The sequence below is a fragment of the Nymphaea colorata genome, chromosome 11 (genome assembly GCF_008831285.2).
Source record: "Nymphaea colorata isolate Beijing-Zhang1983 chromosome 11, ASM883128v2, whole genome shotgun sequence".
NCBI classification, from domain to species: domain Eukaryota; kingdom Viridiplantae; phylum Streptophyta; class Magnoliopsida; order Nymphaeales; family Nymphaeaceae; genus Nymphaea; species Nymphaea colorata.
This window is the reverse complement of record NC_045148.1, coordinates 17,932,234-17,954,372: the sequence shown is the minus strand read 5'-3', so window position 1 is coordinate 17,954,372 and position 22,139 is coordinate 17,932,234. Positions and strand designations below refer to the sequence as shown.

Below are 22,139 nucleotides of genomic sequence, written 5' to 3'. Positions count from 1 at the left end.
GGACACAAAACACATACTTGAGAATGGAAATGTTTGCACTCCTCGGACGGGAAAACACTTCACAAATCATGGAAAAAACTGAATTTGAAAAAATTGTACAAGACTTGGAACTAGTTTTAGAAAACCAAAAAAGGATCAGTAAACAACTAAATGACATTATAAGAAATATAAATCAGAAAAAACCAGAACTTCAGAATATAGAAAGGGAACCAGAAAAGCTGTATATTTCAGACCAGATAGTTAAAAGAGAAATAAAATACCTGACAGCCATGTACAACCGAGATTTAGTAATAGGAAGAGTAATAACAGAGTCATTCATATGAATAAATTAGAATACAAAACAAGCTCGAAGAGAACATTTATATTTGGACAAAAATATAGGATAGTTGAAACAAACTTAGATAGAAAATTCTTAGAGTTAATCCCAAATGACATGTATCTAATATTGGATGAGGAAGAAATGAATACAGAAACAATATTAGAAAGGATAAAAAGACTAAATAATGAAAATAGGCAAAAAAAGAAAAGATACGACAATATGAAGGTTGCCATGCCGATACATCACAGTCGGTACAAGGTTGCCCAGCGTATCTGGAAGACAAAATGGATAAAATAATAAGCTTGCTTGAAAAACTTATCGAAAATATTGACCAAAAGTTTGAACAAATAAATGAAAAACTGGATAGGATAAACGAAGAAGAAATTAATATGTTAGAAATCAACAGTCTTCAAAAAACAGAAACTGATACTGAAAGAGAAACAGAAAATTATGAACCCAGTATAACGTATACTGAATTAATAAACGAAGAACCAATTACAGACATGGAAATAAACATGAACACAACACCTAAAGAAGAGATTAAGATTAAGGAAGAATACCCATCAAGACCAAGAACACACAAAGGAAACCCAAGTAGGAATAGGCATTATGATGACTACAGTAAAAATGAACGATGGGAAAGAATATGGAAATCCAGACTAAAAAATAGGATAGAAGAAAGAGCATGGAAACAAGGAATACTAAACCTAGATGACACTAATAATATATTAATGTTACTACAAATATGGAAGGTAGAAATGAGTAAACACATCACAGAGAGCAAAATAGAATTAAAGAGTGTACCAGCGTATATTGAAAATTCGTTTGTAGGAAACATATACTTATGGTTTGACCAACTACCAAATTCTTCAAAAGAATCTTTATGAGCAGAGACTGATAACCAGGGAACAACGACAACAAACCCTTTAGATATATTAGAAAAATACCTAGGATCAATTAAAGCAGAATTCTCACATTCGAACATCAAAAAAATATATGAAGATCAAATAAAAGTAACCGCACGACAAAATATTTTAAACTTAACGATATGTGATATGTGCTATCTAGAAGAATATATACAATTATTTAGTAAATATTATTACCAATCAAGCATAACCACTGAGGAAAAATCTAGATATACCTGTTTTTCTCAAAATTACCACCAGTAATTTATGGACAAGTAATAAAAACCTTTCAGGAAAATAAACCTAAAGAAGATACTTTAGGATCTAAAATAGAATTCTTAAGAACATGGTTCAAAACAATGTGTGAAGAACATGTAAAATCGAAAAAACTAAAACTCATTATACAATCGCCTTATAAATGTTGTGAAGAACACATAACACCACAGTTAGGGTGTAAACCATATTATAAAACAAAACGACATAAAAAATACAAAAAACTTAAACACTATTATAAAAAATACAAGAAATATAAGAATAAGTATCCAAAAAGAAGATATTATATAAAGAATAAAAATAAATATCCAAAAAACCCTAAAAGTTGTAAATGCTACAATTGTGGGAAAATTGGACATATAGCGAAAAACTGCAGACAAAAAATGAAAGAAAAACTAATAAATATAATAGAAGACGATTATATAAATATCGAAGACCTTAGTGAAACAGATATTTCGAAAGATGAAACAATATATGAAACGGAGAGTGATCCAGATGAGTGATAAAATAGAAAGGCCACAAGACATAAGATATCAAGAAGAATTAACAGAAGACTACACTATCCAGAGAGTCATATTTGATGAAAAAATCTTTAAACAAATAGAAAAGCAAGAACTAGATATTAGCACAGAGAAACTGTTTGATTTCCCGCTAATAAGAAAAATACCAGTGATAAAATCCATGCTCAAGAAAAATACAGAAGAATATTATATAATAAACCAAAGAGAAAACGTAATAGACATAGAACATGCAGGGATATCAGAAGGAACGACTAGAGTACCACTAATAAGTAAACAAGGTATCCAGGAGGAACTAAAGCAATTAAAAGTAAAAAATCCTATGAAATATGTGTACTACGGAGGAATAGAAATACTAGTGAAAGCATGTTTTAAGGAAAGAATAAATACACCTTTAGAACTCTATTTATCAGATGATAGGATAATATACCCAGCTGAAAAAGCAATAATAGCAAAAGTTAGAGGAAACTTAATATACAAAAAACTTAAATTTATAGTAAAACCAAACTATACAATGAGCCTAACAGACAAACACATAGATAGAAGCTTAGTGTTATACTGGAAACTATCAGGAATTAAACTTGAAAAAGGATGTAAGGTAATGACTATCAAAGGTAAAAATATGTATGTAGTAACAAATAAGCACAAGATGTCTGCCAAACGAAAAACGAACGACACAATACAGATTGATAACCCATTTAAACAACTAATAACAGTAATAAATGATGACGAACGTTACTATTTGGAAGATGGACAAAACGAATTACAAATAATAAAACAAAGATTAAGCATTAGCTCAACAGGAGAAACAAGCTACCAAAGACAATTCCACATAAAAGGAAACATAGACAATATGATCAAGAAAATACTGATAGATACGGGATCAGAAGATAACTACATCATACCAGACATGATAAACAATGACATTGTATTACCAAGCGAACATAAGTACAAGGATATACAAGAAAACATTATTAAAAGCATGGGAATAGTTAGCAAAGAAATCAAAATAGCAGACTATATGTTTGAAATAGAATTTGAAGTACAAGCACATAGAAATGATACATTAACAGGAATAATACTAGGGAATAAATGGTTAAATAAATATGAAAATTTTAAAATAGAGAAAAATGTACTAGAACTTGAACATTTAGGAAAACGTATAATAATTCCCAGAAACTTAGATGATTAGCCAAATAAGTAAAAGAAAATTTGAACAAGATACGAAAAATGTATTAGACAAAGTATTAGAAGAAAAAAGACTCAGAAAAGAAAAACTTATAAAAATATTTAAACTATATATAATGGTATATAAATTCATAAATAATATTAGAGATGAGATAGAAGAGAAAAGATTAGCATTAGAATTAGCGTACACAGAAAGTGAATATGACAGTGATTTAACAGACTACGGGAATTCATATTATGATGATTACGACGACGACATAATGTGGCGAAATATAATGAATAGAATGGAAGGATGATAAAACTAGGAAAAGGTTTGACATATATAACTCTGATAAATTGGAAAGATCGAAGACAAATAGTAATTACGCGAAACAAATGGATTCTTTGGTTGAAAAAGATGATTATAGTAAAACAATTTATTGATAAATTAATACATAAAGTACATGAAAGATGGTTGAAAGAAATAAGAAATATGAAATCAGATGAAACAATGTCAGAAATATCATACGAAGAATCAGAATGTTTTCAACTACAAGTGTAAGGGTCTATAATAATCAAACTAAGAATTTTGTGCGAAACAGACTAGGAAAACTATTCCGGATATATATATATATGTGCTTAGATTTATAAGAAAATTAGGAAAAAGAGTAATAAGAAGAAAGTTTAAAGATTATAGAAGCCAATTCTTTACATATTTAAGGGGTAGAGTGGTAGCAGAATGGAAATTTATGAATTATTGGAATGAGAAAGACAAAAGAATAGCACATACCTCTTACCAAGCCTTTGGAAGGAGAACTTATAGTGATGAAGAAACAAGTGAAGAAGAATGAACATCAATAAGAATAAATTTATATACATACTAATTAAAGTCATACCAAGAGGATATAATAATCGATACTACACTGCCTACATAGACACAGGAGCTCAAATAAATCTATGTAAAAAGAACTGCTTACCAGACAATGCATGGGAAAAATTAGAAAATCCATTAGAAGTTAGGGGATTTAACGGAGCCAAAGCCATAATAAATTCTAAAGCAGAAAATGTTAATATCCAAATCTGGAAGAAAGTAATAAAAATTAACAGAATATATGCGTTTGAATTACATAGCAAAGACATTATATTAGGAAGACCATTCCTAAATAGTTACCTACCAATAAACATAACTGACAAACATTTGGTATTAACAACACCTTGTGGAGAAAAAATAAATGCCCTCATAGTAAAAAATAACGAACGAAAGCAAACGGTATGGATCAAAGGAGACAGTAAAATAACACAAAAATTAACACGAGAAAAAATAAATACCATAACAATAAATGTATATGAAATAAATGAGCTAGAAAACATAGAACAAAGACTGAACAAACTATATTCTGAAAACCCATTACAATATTGGGAAAAACACAAAACAACAGTAAAAATAGAACTAATAAAAGAGGACAGTATAATAACCCAACCACCATTAAAGTATATACCAGATGACCTTAAAGAATTTGATCTACACATAAATGAACTACTAAAAGGTAATTATATTCAGAAATCAAACTCAAAACATAGTAGTCCAGCGTTTATTGTTAATAAACATAGCGAACAAAAAAGAAGAAAAACTAGGATGGTCATAGACTACAGGAATTTAAATGCTAAAGTAAAAACATATAATTATCCTATCCCAAATAAAATATTAAAATTAAAACAAATATCAGGATATCAGTATTTTAGCAAATTCGATTGTAAAAGTGGATTTTACCACCTAAAACTTGATGAAGAAAGTAAAAAATTAACAGCATTCACCGTACCTAATGGATTCTATGAATGGAACGTATTACCATTTGGATATAAAAATGCGCCAAGAAGATTTCAAAATTTTATGGATCAACAATTTAAAGGATTAAGAAATTGTGTGATTTATATAGATGATATATTATTATTCAGCCATACCCAAGAAGACCATTATAATTTATTAAATGAATTCATAGACTATGCAACCAAAGCAGGAGTAGCAATAAGCAAAAATAAAGCAGTTATTAGTAAAAAACAAATAGATTTTCTAGGTATAGAAATAGATAAGGCTGGAATAAAAATGCAAACACATATTATCCAAAAAATAGCACAAACAGAAGAATTAGACACCAAGAAAAAATTACAGTCTTTTCTAGGATTAGTAAACCAAGTCAGAGAATATATTCCTCATTTAGCTAAACATTGCAAAATTTTACAAGAAAAATTAAAGAAAGATAGAGAATATTACTGGACTGAAGAAGATAAACAAAATATAAACCAAATAAAAACCATTTGTACAAAACTACCTAAATTAGAATTTCCAAATGAACAAAAACCATTTATATGGATCATTGAAACAGATGCTTCAGAATCTAGTTATGGATCAGTACTAAAATATAAATATCTAGATGATGGAAAAGAATATCATTGTAGATATCACTCACGAAGCTTCAAAGATAATGAAATAAAATGGGAGATAAATCGAAAAGAATTGCTAGGATTATACTATGCACTATTACATTTTGAAATATATGTAGTCTATACAAAATTTAAAGTTAGACCAGATAACACACAGGTAAAGTATTGGTTAAATGCTAAAATAGAAAATTCAATTGTTAAAAAAGAAATAAGGAGACTGGTAAACAATATCAAGTTATTTGATTTTGAAATTGAAGTAATCAGGACTAATGAAAATTGCTATACAGATTATTTGTCCAGAAATGTAAAGTAACAAGCCAGACGAATAAGAGAGGCTAAATACAAGAACTAATTAGCACAACACACACACATTGGTAATCATATTCACCAATCAACCACTACAAGTGGAAAAGAATATGGCTAGTCCAGAGCAAACGGCTCCTGGTAAAGACAAAACAAATCCGTTGATGGATGATCACTTTCCGAAAGTGATAAAGCTAACCATCACAGAACACACACAGATTGAGTTGCGGCGTAAAAGCCAAGTCTCTCAATAACACCGATTGTTTATTTGTGCAGCTAATCAGAATGGAGCTAGAAGAACAGCAAACCCAATTAGCAATACTACAAAACCAAATAAATGAACTCTTAAAGTGGAAAACCCAAATAGAGCCATTGCTAAAAATCCCAGAAATAATCAAACCAAAAATTTCTGAACCAAAAATAATAGAAACAACAGAACAAGAAGACATAAATATCACTTTCAAGCCAAGATTCAAAAATACCAACCTAAACCAAAAATTTCAAAAAACGATAATACCAGTAAGAACCAGTCTATTCACACCTCCTCAAACCCAAACCTATTTGGAAACTATACAAAAAGAAAAAACTGAAAGCCAGTCTATAATAGTTAATAACTACCTTAGAAATCTAAAGAAAGTGTGTGACATCCTAAATAAAAACCCAAGAGAAAAGAATACAGTACCAGGTAAAGGTTATACTACTATCCCATACCCAGGAGTAAACAAGATCATAGCTTATCCCAATACAGACCCAAACTTGGTAAAAATGGTACATAGTTATGGATTACTCCATACTGTATATACCAGCAATGCGAAAGAACTAGAAGAGATTCCAGAGTTATGTAAAGCAGCTAAACGTTATCTAGAGATAACAAAAGCCCCACTTATTTTTCTAAGAATATACGCTGCCCAGGCAGAAATATTCGAAGAACGAATAATACCAGCTATTTATGCCATCAAGATAGGACTAACCAAAGAAATGGTGAATCCAGAAGTTCAACAACAAGAAGAAATATTACTACCAGAAATGAGAGACTTCTTTTCCAAGAAACGACCCAGGGATTTGCAAGTAATATTCGAAGAACTTCTGCATCAATACCAAGAGCCAAATGTATGGATGTACGAAGCAAGGAACAGCCATATTATCTACTCCCTATCATTGAAGACTAAAGAAGGAAGTAAAGAAGAGATACTAAGATGGTTAGAGACTTTAATTATACCAGATAAACCATCTCAGACCAGAGCAATCAAGGGACCATTAATGGGAGCCAAGAATCTAAGAGAATATTGCCAGTTTATGCAGAAATATCCAGAACATAAGTGTTCCGAATGTGCTAAAGGAAAAGAGTTGTGCGAGGTAAATCTTTAAAGTAAATTTCCAGTCAATCCTTCAATCACTACCATGAAAATGGAAAAGCTGTGATTGATTGGGAATATATTCCAACAAAAAGAACTAGCACAATCGCACCAAAAGAATCAGAATAAAGCAAAAGAGGATGGAGACGAAACAAGCAAAAGATGATGGGACTAAAAGAAGAAAAGCAAAAGATGAAGAAGACAAAATGAGCAAAAGATGATGGGACTAAAGAAAGAAAAAGATAATGGGACTAGAGGAAGAAAAACAAGTGGATGACAGAATAAAGGATGAATAGACATAAAGAGAAACCATCGTATTCTTCAACAAAAGCCGTCCATCAAGATTCGGCCTCAGCAATTCTAAACCTCAGATCTCCGCCAAAGAATCTGAAGGCCATTTCTATAAGAAGCAAACAAGGATCAGTGAGGAAGGGCATTGGCAGTTCTCTCTCTCTGAATTCTTCTTTTCCTTTTCCTTATGTACTTCTGACCTCACCCCCTGTTTGGTATCAGAGCCTGTGTAGTTTATAACTAGGAACTAGACTAGTAACTCTCATGGAGTCTGTTCCAGAGACTAATAGCAGCCATATATCTTCAGCTTCATCAGAAGTTGATGAACTATCTGTAAGTATGGTCATTCCAGTAATTGAATAAAGTGTTAGTTTTCCTTACGAGCATGTGTTAATATTTTGATTTTCAAGCATGTGTAGAGTAGTTTTATTTTCTGTCACTGGCATCATTTGAATTTACCTAAGTTTGCCTATATGATTAGTTGGCAAAAGAGGAAGCCTGAATGTGTTACCCAAGAGGGAAAGACCCCAGACGAGTACCCACAAAGGCAGAGGCCGATCGGGGAAAATGAGATGGTCATGTCACGAGGGAAACACATAAGGGCAAGTCTTGAGCCAAGTACATCATATAGAGAACAAAGGTTATTTCAATTTCTGCAGCGGATAGATTATAGGACACAAAACACATACTTGAGAATGGAAATGTTTGCACTCCTGGGACAGAAAAACACTTCACAAATCATGGAAAAATTGTACCTCGCATAACTCTTTTCCTTTAGCACAGATTCATGGTAGTGATTGAAGGATTGACTGGAAATTTACTTTAAGTGTTCCGAATGTGCTAAAGGAAAACATTTCCTGTCCGAGGAGTGCAAATATTTCCATTCTCAAGTATGTGTTTTGTGTCCTATAATCTATCCGCTGCAGAAATTGAAATAACCTTTGCTCTCTATATGATGTACTTGGCTCAAGACTTGCCCTTATGTGTTTCCCTCGTGACATGACCATCTCACTTTCCCCGATCGGCCTCTGCCTTTGTGGGTACTCGTCTGGGGTCTTTCCCTCTTGGGTAACACATTCAGGCTTCCTCTTTTGCCAACTAATCATATAGGCAAACTTAGGTAAATTCAAATGATGCCAGTGACAGAAAATAAAACTACTCTACACATGCTTGAAAATCAAAATATTAACACATGCTCGTAAGGAAAACTAACACTTTATTCAATTACTGGAAGGATCATACTTACAGATAGTTCATCTACTTCTGACGAAGCTGAAGATATATGGCTGCTATTAGTCTCTGGAACAGACTCCATGAGACTTACTAGTCTAGTTCCTAGTTATAAACTACACATGCTCTGACAGGGGGTGAGGTCAGAAGTACATAAGGAAAAGAGTTGGTTTATCTGACCCTCAACTGACTAATGTGTTCCTCGACCTCGACAAGTTGTGACAGAGCAGTACTTTGCCTCAGATATTGCCGGCACTTTGAAAGCGCCGGCACTTGTTCGATGGAGGAGGAATGGCGGGTGAAACCCTCCTTCGATGGACGACCTCCTCCTAACGGCGTGAAGGAGGCAGAGGCTGCTGGAGAGTAAGAGGCGCCGAGAAAAACAGAGGCGTACTTGAACAGGGTGCTGGAACAGAGCGCCGGTAAGATTCTCAAGCGCACGGGCAACCTTGGAGACGTCTGGGACCTGGTTCTTTGCGGAGAGTGAGGAGTTGAGGACAAAGTCGAGGAGGACGACCTCGACCAATGCCTCCGGCTACTGAATGGGATCGAGGAGGACGACCTCTGTCACGACCCAATTTTTGACACCAAAAATTTTCTTTCATTTTTTATGATAGCGGTAGCAATATTGAGTCATGACCAGAACACAAGACATTGTTTTATTTCAATAATAAAATACTTGGACCCAAATAAAATAAACCACAAATCTCCAAAACCGACGCAGTGTCCAGAATGCCAATGCCCGTCCATCACAAGACTGAGGTCGTCGCTCCAAAGCCAAAATCTATCAAGGACTACCTGTAGATAGAAAGAAGGGTCAGAATTCCTCTGAGTATGAGAAAATCCAGCCATGAATGGAACATGGCCCAAAATAATATTTGATTTTTGTAAAACAAATATCTTCAAATCTTAACACATATTAGAGTAACGTCACATATTCAGCAACAAAACGAGGTGTGCACAACCTCCCCAAAATTTCGTAGGCTTCCAACCGTGGTCCTCTGACAATGTCAAGGTCATCGTGCCGAGCAACAAAAATCCCCGTGGGCACTCACGGGCAGAACAGAACATCTCTTCACCAGGCGATCCAACGGATCGAGGGCACCTGAAGTGAAGCCTCCTGAGATATCCCAGATCGCCGTTGCAGCAGCATGGTCTCTCTAGGAACCCGGGTGGAGAGACCAGGAGTCTCGCTCCCAAACAAAAACAGAACAGAATCCCGGGCCCTTGTGCCGCCCAATACCCTGTGGGCCCTCCAGTACAGCCAGAGGAGCGTGCGTCAACAGTGAGCTCAGACGCACCACTACCTCCCGGGACGAAACCGATCACTGGGCAAAACAGAAAGCTCGCACTCCCATAAACCATTGCACAAAGTCCACGTTTCGCCTTCGAATTTTCAAAAGTGAGGGTTTACCAATGCTAGACATCGTCTAGTACCTCTCACAGAAACCACCCGCCCTCAGGCTCGGTTTCTCAAACATAATAATTCAGCTATTTTAAATCTTGATTTAATAGTAATAAAGCAAAACTCATCGCATCTAGAAACCTCGATTAGCAATATTATAATCCTTATTTGAAACAATAAAATTTATATTTAAATTCTCAAAACGTGACTTTCCTCCCCTAATGGTTCCAAAGTTACTTTCAGAACCATATTTCTGAAATTTTAAACACCACAAAGAGCATCAAAAAGTAATAACACATAACTTTTCGTTCTTAATTTATAAAACCCCCTTTTTGTAATTTTTAAGAATTCAGAGGGTACCAAAACGTGATTTCTTATTAAATGCATGGTTTTTGCTGAAAATCACTTTCCCAAGCCTCTTTTTGAAGAGGTTTTCAGCAAAAACGTTGCGGCATGAACGCTTAAATGTTATAACAGCTTCTTCGAAAATTTTGATAATAAGGTGGACCCACTTTGAAATTTTTCATCTTTGATATAAAATCGGTCCACGCTCGTTTTTCTTCATTTCACGCCTGCGTTTTCTCTCTCCTCACGAGCTGCTCCTCCGTCTTCTTCTCGCTCGACCAGCAGTGGGGATTCCACCGTTCGTTCTCAACCCAAAACCGAAGAGAAACTCTTCTCCTGCTGCGAGATTCCGGCGTTGGGTTTCCACGTCGCTGCGCCACCGGCCGTCTGACAGCTTCTGCCGCTGCCTCCTCCTGTCTTCAAGAGAACGAAATCAAAGAGGGAAAGAGAGAGCAGGGCTCCCTGCGCTTGGGTCTACCGCGCCGCCGCCCACCGTCCGACCGATGGTGGCACTTCCACGGTATCCCCCGTCTCTTAAACCAGAGAAGGATTTGTTTTCCTCTCTGGCCTTCCTCCGTGAACAGCAAGGAAAAAGGAAGGGACCACAGCTACCGCAGCCACTGCTTTCTCTGTTCTCAGGTTGCAGCGCCACACTCATGAGGACGACGACCTTCGAGTTTTGTCCCCACACTCGTTTCGACAAGAAGGAACAGGCAGGGAAGGAGGGACGACGGGAGGGTTACTGTTTTCCCCCAAATCGCCTCCGCTGCAAATCTCCCTGTATTCCTTTCTCCCAGAGTTCTCCAGCAAACAGGAAGATTGAAGAAAAGGGCGGACGCTGCTGTCGGTGCCCGTGACAGAAACAGGGAAGTCTACGACTTCGATTCTCACGGGAGAGGATGACAGAACAGGGGTTTTTCATCTAACCTGTGTGTTCGGAAATATGGCCGAACCTGATGGTATTTCTCTAATCACCCCCTTTTCGTTTTCATTATTATTGTATATGTATGTACGTTTTTGCACACATGTAGTTACGTTTCATGCTTGCATATGCGCATGGATGTAAATCAATAATAGACAAAACTAAGAGCATGCGACACTTCACAAATCGATTTTATTTTGGGAGTAACAACACATAGATCTACCATTAAGACATGCGTATAAGTGTATCTATTCCCCAAACATCCAACAGAAAATAGAAGGCTACATTATCCATTCAAAGCTGAACATCCCCATACCTTTTTTAATTCTGAAATGACTTCAACAACCAACCACTTCAATCTTCAACTAGAAAGGGGGCAAAGATGAGGACGTCCCTCTCTCTCTCTCTTCCTTTCTTTCTTTCTCTTGTCGTTGGAGTCTCCGATTGAGGGCTGCAGCAATAAGAGATGACAAATTTTTCAATCTCTCACAAGGAAATCAATCACCCTCTACCTTTGGCAGTTACAACTTCATCCTTATCTTTTCCATAATTATCTCCTTTATGATAAACTTGACGTTTTCTGAAAAATCATTAAGAATCATTTGATCTTTCTTTTGATTCCTCCCCAAATTAACGTTTCAAATATTAAAGGAAACTTAATAAAATTCGTGGGTCTTACATCCTTCTCCCCTAAAAAGAAATTTCGTCCTCGAAATTTGAGCATATCTTATTGAAACAACTGGGAATAGCTCTTTCTCATGTCTTGTTCTGGCTCCCATGTACATTCATTGATTCCATGATGTTGCCATTCCACTTGAACTAGTGAGATGATCTTCTTCCGCAACACATGCTCCTTTCGGTCTATGATCCGAAGTGACCTTTCCTCGGTTGTCATGTCCTCTTGCAAATCAACTTCTTCATAGTCTATCACATGCGAAGGATCATGTACATACTTTCTTAACATCGACACGTGAAATACTTGATGAACATGACTATACTGCGGTGGAGGTGCAATTCGGTATGCAACCTCTCCAACTTTTTTTCAGAATCTCGAATGGACAAATATATCTTGGGCGTCCTGGATGTATGGTGTATCTTGTTTTGTGAGCCTCTTCTAGCAGTTTGTTTTTCACCTCATGATCATTCGGAACCCACAATCCACCATTGAACCATATAGATCCATCGTCATCTTCAGAATAAAGAGTTTCTTCCTCCTTGTGACACTCAAGTATTAACTTTGCATATTCAGGGCTCTGTTTTTGTTTCTCAATGATTTCTTCAAGAAACCTATCTCGTCTAATTCCAGCACACTTCACTGTTCCATTATCATCTCGTAATGGATGCAATTGCTCAAAGTCTTTCACCAAATTTCATGTCTGCATTAACAATCCAGCAGCTTTAGCAGGCACCTTTCTACTGAGTGCATCATCTACCACATTGACCTTTCCTGGATTATACTTTATCTCAAAGTCATAATCTTTAAGATATTCCAACCATCTTCTCTATCTTACGTCCAATTCCTTCTGCGAGAACAAATATTCGAGAGATTTGTGGTTAGAAAATACTTCAAATTCTACACCATAGAGATAATGTTTCCATATTTTTAATGCAAATACCACTGCTCCTAATTCCAAATCATGTGTTGGATAGTTCTTCTCGTGTTGTTTTAGTTGTCTAGAGGCATATGCTATGACTTTATCTCCTTGCATAAGCACGGCTCCATAACCTGTTCCTGAAGCATCAATATATACCACAATCTCTTTTCTCCCTTTTGGTAGTGTTAGAATTGGAGCACTTGTCAAACTATCTTTCAACATCTGGAAACTCTTCTGACATCATCTGTCCACGTAAATTTCACTCTCTTCTAAAGCATTTTTGTTATTGGGGTTGCAATTCTCGAGAAATTCTTAATGAACTTCCTGTAATAACATGCCAAACCAAGAAAACTTATTATTTTGGTCACATTGGTTGGCACATTTCATTGTTGAACAACTTCTACCTTGGCCAGATCAACTGACACTCCCTCCTTAGAGATGATGTGTCCCAAGAAATTTATTTTGTCTAGCCAAAACTCTCACTTGGAGTACTTGGCATACAGTTAGTCTTGTCTCAAAATTTTCAACACATGCTCGAGATGTACTGCATGTGATGCTTAACACTCCAAGTACACTAGCACATCATCGATAATTACTATGACGAATCGATCCTAGTACTCATGAAATATCCGATTCATGAGACCCATAAAAGCTACAGTAAAAACACAATCATTTAGGACAAATATAAAACTTCGAAACTCAATATTCACAATAAATCAAAAACACCCTTCTTTAATTTGCTCGAATGACCTTCTTCTGCTTGTGATCGACATTGGCATTGGACATGGACTCTAGACACTGGGCTCTGATACCAAAGTTGTCACGACCCAATTTTTGACACCAAAAATTTTCTTTCATTTTTTATGATAGCGGAAGCAATATTGAGTCATGACCAGAACACAAGACATTGTTTTATTTCAATAATAAAATACTTGGACCCAAATAAAAATAACCACAAATCCTCAAAACCGACGCAGTGTTCAGAATGCCAATGCCCGTCCATCACAAGACTGAGGTCGTCACTCCAAAGCCAAAATCTATCAAGGACTACCTGTAGATAGAAAGAAGGGTCAGAATTCCTCTGAGTATGAGAAAATCCAGCCATGAATGGAACATGGCCCAAAATAATATTTGATTTTTGTAAAACAAATATCTTCAAATCTTAACACATATTAGAGTAACGTCACATATTCAGCAACAAAACGAGGTGTGCACAACCTCCCCAAAATTTCGTAGGCTTCCAACCGTGGTCCTCTGACAATGTCAAGGTCATCGTGCCGAGCAACAAAAATCCCCGTGGGCACTCACGGGCAGAACAGAACATCTCTTCACCAGGCGATCCAACGGATCGAGGGCACCTGAAGTGAAGCCTCCTGAGATATCTCAGATCGCCGTTGCAGCAGCATGGTCTCTCTAGGAACCCGGGTGGAGAGACCAGGAGTCTCGCTCCCAAACAAAAACAGAACAGAATCCCGGGCCCTTGTGCCGCCCAATACCCTGTGGGCCCTCCAGTACAGTCAGAGGAGCGTGCATCAACAGTGAGCTCAGACGCACCACTACCTCCCGGGACGAAACCGATCACTGGGCAAAACAGAAAGCTCGCACTCGCATAAACCATTGCACAAAGTCCACGTTTCGCCTTCGAATTTTCAAAAGTGAGGGTTTACCAATGCTAGACATCGTCTAGTACCTCTCACAGAAACCACCCGCCCTCAGGCTCGGTTTCTCAAACAGAATAATTCAGCTATTTTAAATCTTGATTTAATAGTAATAGAGCAAAACTCATCGCATCTAGAAACCTCGATTAGCAATATTATAATCCTTATTTGAAACAATAAAATTTATATTTAAATTCTCAAAACGTGACTTTCCTCCCCTAATGGTTCCAAAGTTACTTTCAGAACCATATTTCTGAAATTTTAAACACCACAAAGAGCATCAAAAAGTAATAACACATAACTTTTCGTTCTTAATTTATAAAACCCCCTTTTTGTAATTTTTAAGAATTCAGAGGGTACCAAAACGTGATTTCTTATTAAATGCATGGTTTTTGCTGAAAATCACTTTCCCAAGCCTCTTTTTGAAGAGGTTTTCAGCAAAAACGTTGCGGCATGAACGCTTAAATGTTATAACAGCTTCTTCGAAAATTTTGATAATAAGGTGGACCCACTTTGAAATTTTTCATCTTTGATATAAAATCGGTCCACGCTCGTTTTTCTTCATTTCACGCCTGCGTTTTCTCTCTCCTCACGAGCTGCTCCTCCGTCTTCTTCTCGCTCGACCAGCAGTGGGGATTCCACCGTTCGTTCTCAACCCAAAACCGAAGAGAAACTCTTCTCCTGCTGCGAGATTCCGGCGTTGGGTTTCCACGTCGCTGCGCCACCGGCCGTCTGACAGCTTCTGCCGCTGCCTCCTCATGTCTTCAAGAGAACGAAATCAAAGAGGGAAAGAGAGAGCAGGGCTCCCTGCGCTTGGGTCTACCGCGCCGCCGCCCACCGTCCGACCGATGGTGGCACTTCCACGGTATCCCCCGTCTCTTAAACCAGAGAAGGATTTGTTTTCCTCTCTGGCCTTCCTCCGTGAACAGCAAGGAAAAAGGAAGGGACCACAGCTACCGCAGCCGCTGGTTTCTCTGTTCTCAGGTTGCAGCGCCACACTCATGAGGATGACGACCTTCGAGTTTTGTCCCCACACTCGTTTCGACAAGAAGGAACAGGCAGGGAAGGAGGGACGACGGGAGGGTTACTGTTTTCCCCCAAATCGCCTCCGCTGCAAATCTCCCTGTATTCCTTTCTCCCAGAGTTCTCCAGCAAACAGGAAGATTGAAGAAAAGGGCGGATGCTGCTGTCGGTGCCCGTGACAGAAACAGGGAAGTCTACGACTTCGATTCTCACGGGAGAGGATGACAGAACAGGGGTTTTTCATCTAACCTGGGTGTTCGGAAATATGGCCGAACCTGATGGTATTTCTCTAATCACCCCCTTTTTGTTTTCATTATTATTGTATATGTATGTACGTTTTTGCACACATGTAGTTATGTTTCATGCTTGCATATGCGCATGGATGTAAATCAATAATAGACAAAACTAAGAGCATGCGACACTTCACAAATCGATTCTTATTTTGGGAGTAAGAACACATAGATCTACCATTAAGACATGCGGATAAGTGTATCTATTCCCCAAACATCCAACAGAAAATAGAAGGCTACATTATCCCTGAACATCCCCATACCTTTTTTAATTCTGAAATGACTTCAACAACCAACCACTTCAATCTTCAACTAGAAAGGGGGCAAAGATGAGGACGTCCCTCTCTCTCTCTCTTCCTTTCTTTCTTTCTCTTGTCGTTGGAGTCTCCGATTGAGGGCTGCAGCAATAAGAGATTCCTTTCTTTCTTTCTCTTGTCGTTGGAGTCTCAGATTGAGGGCTGCAGCAATAAGAGATGACAAATTTTTCAATCTCTCACAAGGAAATCAATCATCCTCTACTTTGGCAGTTACAACTTCATCCTTATCTTTTCCATAATTATCTCCTTTATGATAAACTTGACGTTTTTTGAAAAATCATTAAGAATCATTTGATCTTTCTTTTGATTCCTCCCCAAATTAACGTTTATTGATTCCTTCCCAAATTAACGTTTCAAATATTAAAGAAAACTTAATAAAATTCGTGGGTCTTACAACCTCGACCAACGGTGCTGCTCAACTCTCTGATAATCCGGCGAGCTCCGTTTCCCGTTGGGTACTAGGGCGTCCTCTCTCTGAATGAGACTAAGACAGAGAGTGTGCAGAGAGAGGCGAAACGGTAAGACAGAGCGGGCGACGGTGATTCCCTCCTTGTTGAAGAGGCAGAATGACCGACGAGTATCCCACCTCGTTGAAGAGGCGGTGAGAGAAGCTGGAGGCGCTGAGCCTGGAGCTCCCGCGGGCATTGCTCGAGCGGACGGAGCTCGAGTGGCTTTCAAATGCGGGCGTCGCTCGAGCGGAAGAAACCACGAGCGGAAGAGCGGGCGTCGCTCGAGCGGAAGGAACCACGCGGGCAGATGAGCGGAAGAGCGGGCGTCGCTCGAGCGGAAGGAACCACCGACCACGCGGGCAGAGTGGGCGTCGCTCGAGCGGAAACACGCGGGCAGAGCTCGAGCGGGCGGAACAGCTCTTTCGCGCTCATCTCTTCCTCCAGAAGGCCATGAAATCTCAGGACAGAGGACAGAGGGCACCAAAAGATGTGGACAGAAAAAGGCAACCAGAATCACAGCAAGTTCTGGTGGCAGAAGACAAGCGTGAGAAGAGAAAAGGAGGAGAAGAGAAAAGAAGGAGGAAGATGAAAAGCAGGAAGAGAGGGTATTTTGCATGGATGTACTAAAGATCTTGGGATTGGGAAATCACAATTGTTGATTTACAACAATAAAAGCAAAGATTATTATTTCTTTCTTGTAATTTAACTTGTTGATTTTTCTTGCTGATATTCAGGAAAGATTTTCTTGATTCTATCTGCACTGGCTGATTTTTCTTTCCAATACTCTCTACCCAAAACCATTTTAAGAGAAACGCAAAATGGCCAGCGTTGAGAACTCCATATTTGGTTCTTCGTGTGATCGTGACAACCTTCCCTTTCGAATCATGTCATCTGTCGTTTCCCATGCTTAAACAGGATGCGACGTATTACAAAACGTCAACTAGCCAAACATGAATTGAATTCTTCCATGTTTATGAGCCACTTGATTTTAGCCCTCGGCCAATATGATCTGGGGACACTCTCTTGGTGGACTCAACTAATGAGTGGTGGTCATTGCATGTGCTCCCTGAAATCCAGATGCAGTAAACATGTCACCGTTCCTTGGACCACGCTCAATCTAGCTTTCAATGTGTTCAAGAATCTAGAGCCAATGCAGGGTGCATCTGGTCTTCAGTGTTTTGAGAATATGAGCACGTTAGATCGGAACATCAGATGCATTTACTGTCGGTAGGTTCATGAGCTCCGACGCTTCTGATAATTTGAAGCCTCTGCAACTGCTTTTACTGACAGTACGTTGATGTAGAAGGTAAAGCATTTACAAGAGATTGAAGCGGTATCTGAATGATTTGCTAGGTGCATAAATTAATTACCAGACTTCGCAGTTAAAAGATATGAAAGTCCATAGAGTAAATGCTACAGTTTCTATATATATATAAGGGAATATTACAATTGCCATCTTTACCAAGTATAGTGTTTACCGTGAGGTAACTGCTTTGACAGAGACGATGGATGCAAGAAAGTCTTTAGTGGGACTTGGATAAGCCTTTTGCCGAATGACTAATTCGTGGCCGTCGTCGGCCGTGTTTATTTCTCTGTAGCCGACCGACACAGAGCATCAGTGGGTAGGCATCAGATGTCGGTTGGCATTACTCGGAAGCATTGAATAGGCCTGTAAGGCAGTTTGAAGCAGTAATAATTCGTAGCTCAACACCTTTCCAAGTTTGTGTCTGGACATTTGCGTTTATCGAAATTGAAATTCTCAAGTCCCTGAATCATGGCCTGAATATTGCCAAGCAGATGAATTGGAGAGTTGCTCTGACGGCTATCCATTTTAACTTTTTAAGTTCTCATCTACCATGAATTATAATTCGTGGTAAGAATGGGAACCATGCCTCATATCCATCTAATTATAAATGTCTTATCAAATTCTAACTGTGCATTCAGTTCTGTTCTCGCCAGTGCAATCAATGTCATGTCCCCCTAAGATTTCTGTGTTCTTAGTTTGCTTTTTCATTTTCCTAGTGAAAAAGGGTAATTTAATTAGAACAGTAACTAAGCATAACATGCTGGAGCGGTACAAATGCAAGAGCTGTGAGAGAATCGCACAAGGGATAGCCAAACTAATCGTAAGATCCCTGTAGTTCCATCCTCTCCGATTCCTGATTTGAACAACCACTTGATTTATTTCTTTCCATCTCTCAGTTTAGAACTCTACATTGGTGTGCACCTCACCGGTCGTTGTTCAAAAGAAAGAAGATTTGATAGATTTTAAAATTGTGTTACCCAAACCAAAATAAAAATTTCAATCCCAGGTGTGAAAATAGTGCTGTCTGGGCTCTGAAAACCCTGCGAAACCACTTAATTTGCATCTTTTCATCCCTCCCTCACTTTAGAATCCTATGCTCTTATGGCTCCAGTTGTCGATCAAACAATAAGATTGCATACGCTTTAGGATTTTGTTTCCCAGAAACCAAAATAAAAGTTTCAATGGGAAGTGCTAAATACCAGACGTTTCATTAATGGCGTAAAAAGCAAAGCAAGAGGCGCAGCTGAATGCGACGTCGTTTTGCAGCAGAGTGCAATTTTTCTGCTGATGGTGGCACAAAGAAAACGTCGGCGTCCACTTAATAGTCTCTTCACAATCAGACTCAAATTTGGACTTAGTTTTGAACCACATTTTTCCAACTAAATTTAAATCTGACCAACTTCAGACCCACATTAATATGTCAGAGAGTCAAACGTTTATTGGATTTCAGTCGGATGTCGACTTAAATTCAGACTCAGTCATAAAACCACATACAACATCCAAATCTGGTTAGTGATTCGGCCAGAATTTCTTCGTTACATCCGGCTGAACGGTTTCAAACTCTAGTCGGTACTCCGACATCGTACTCATTAAAACTGTAGCCACTGAATGATGGACCATGGTGCAAAATAACTTAATTGGCCAATTTTTAGCACCATATTGAACATTGCTGGTTTCTTATCTTTCTGCCTGCAACATACAGGACAATATATATTTTTAAGTTCATGAAAATAAAGGAAGGGCATACAAAAGTTCTGTTTTTTAATATTCATGAGTTGAGCTCGTACAGATCAAGATACATAATTCCATTGAAGTCTTGTGTGCGGACGCACTTAGAAGATTGCAGATTCTTGGATCCCTGAGGGTGGTGACAAAGTAAAAGACTTTTTACTGTATCTTTTAACTCGCCCTTCTCATCTGTCAGATTCTGAACGACAGAGGCACAGTGAGAGGCCAAAGACGTCTCGCATTAATGGTTTTCACTGTGTGGAAACAGGGAGAATACACAGCACCATGGAAGACGAGAAACTTCTCACGTTAAAGGGTTTTCTTTAACAACCTGTGTGAAATATAAGCTTGAAAGTCGAAATCTAACAGTAAGCTCATAACCTTACGCGTATCGTTTATACTAGGAGTTCATTGCGTGTCTCAAGGCCAATAACAAAGGACCAACTCTCTTTTTGCATTTTTGGTATTTCAATTCTGTAGAGAACTTAAAGTTCTATGAAGATCCTTTTTTTTATTGTAATAAATGCAGAAAACTACTCATCATGCAGCATGAAATCAGATCATTAACAAGGGCGCGCTGTTTCTTGTAAGAAGCAAAACTCGACCGTGAATCACACTATACTCAGCAAAAGAACCGAAGTACACAATCGGCACTAAAGCCAGCAGAAAGACAACAGCAAGAAGCACAAACCAAACACAAGGACGATAGAGTAAACAAGATCTAGATGTCCATGGCGGATATCACTAAGGCCTTATTTGTGGGACTAGCTGCGCATGTGCCAACTTTTCCTACTTAGCAACGAGGATATGAGATGCGGCAGCCGTTAGAAACCCTTTGGCCAACGGGACCATATATGATCTGTGAAAACTGAGGGTTCCTTGCGTAGTAGCAGAAACATGGGCGTAGAGAATAGAGGGCACTGCAGCAAGCCTGAGTCGGGGGTGCGCCCTGGTAAGCACCGTAGCAGGGGGCGAGTATCTGGAGGTTTCCACACTGAGCAGCGGATGGCAACACGTTGCCAAGAAGCAGGACCATGAGGAAGGAGCAGATGATGGCAGTAGATTTCAGCTTCATTTCCATGGTGATGGAGCCGAAGGAAAGGAAACTGCTTACTACAGGAAGGAAGAAGGAATGGGGAGAGCAGAATGAGAAACTAAGGCAGCTTCCCCGGCAATTTATAGGCATCAACGGGGGCCAGAGGCATATGGGTAGCAGGAGATTGATTGCATTGGTTAGAGGTTGGTCCAATTGAATGGCATTTACTGCTCGGCTTAGGTCTTTGCGTCTTGCGTCGGCTGTAGGACCGCAAGTTTCATTTATGAGGCAGGCTCTGTACTGAAGAACGCGTCTCGTCCCAAAAGAACAAACACAAAACAAGAAAAGAACTCACCGACTACCTCTGGATTTCATTGGCCTGAGTTAAATGAAGGCTGATAAAAATGGCAAAACCGGTGGAAATATTTCTCCTGCCGCATAAGCATCTGCAGAAACCATAAATGGAGGACAGTAATTTTTTAAAGTAAGGAACCATTTATTCTTGGTGCCAAACATGGTGCTTGAGGAGGTAAATGCCAGTTGACACGACATGTTTATGTTTGTAAAATATTTGTTTGGCTATTAGCTAACTATTACTTATAATATTCCTTGAATATACTCAGAAATGCCATATCTATATGTGGAATGCAGAGCATGGGTTTTCTGGTTGGCGATTTCTGCCCTGTCAAGGGGTTCTGCAAATGCAGTGCTGCCATGGAAGGTTTTCTAGAAAATCCTTGTAATTAGTCACATAGGGAACCAACGGTAGGTTGGGCATCTGCCAAAATTGCATTTATAAAAGAAGAGCTCACCGCCACAACATCAATAATTGCATTGAAACATTCCCGATGAAAGTGATGATTCGCATGACCAAATGGTATTGATGCTCATACGTCTATCTCACCAAAATGAATGGATAGCAGATTTTAGTTTCATTGGAATTTCGTTTATATTAGGGAAATTTTTCATGTTTGGGTCTGCCTTTTACTAATGTCTTTTTTTTTTTTAAATTACTTTTTATGTTTTTTCTAGTAAAACTTATTTTTTCCAATGCAATCCAAGCCTTTACCTGAAATCAGCCATCTACGTCTCGTTTTTTTATATAAATAAATTTGTATCGTCAAAGACCCTATTAAAAAAATGCATATATATATATATATAAGCCTAGTTTCAGTGTTGAAAAATTATAATAAAATATAATGGACATAATGGCGTCCTTGGGATGGGGTCCAGTGCGTGGAATGTAGCATGGACAAAATAAT

General features: G+C 38.2%; 1 protein-coding gene and 1 long non-coding RNA gene across 6 annotated transcripts in view; one reads left to right on the top strand and one right to left on the bottom strand.

Annotated features, from left to right (window-relative positions):
- Positions 1-357: 357 nt before the first annotated feature.
- LOC116264446 (uncharacterized) overlaps positions 358-22,139 on the bottom strand; it is a 72,163-nt gene continuing 50,381 nt past the window's right edge. Inside the window, exons 1-2 of one of the 4 annotated variants that reach the window (XR_007574696.1) lie at positions 16,305-18,047; positions 358-591 (exon numbers count right to left, since the gene is read on the bottom strand). The gene's annotated coding sequence lies outside the window, so the exon portion shown is untranslated. Of the gene's footprint in view, positions 592-8,835; positions 9,602-11,791; positions 14,121-16,304; positions 18,048-22,139 lie in introns of those variants that run through there. The other 3 variants (XR_007574695.1, XR_007574699.1, XR_007574694.1) reach the window with 3 other exon arrangements.
- Positions 9,609-17,561, top strand: LOC116264198 (uncharacterized). 2 transcript variants are annotated; one of them, XR_007574700.1, is made up of 2 exons: positions 9,609-11,512; positions 15,359-17,561. It is a non-coding gene; the product is annotated as an uncharacterized LOC116264198 (long non-coding RNA). The 2 variants fall into 2 exon arrangements; XR_004174804.2 differs by having other exon boundaries at positions 15,356-17,561.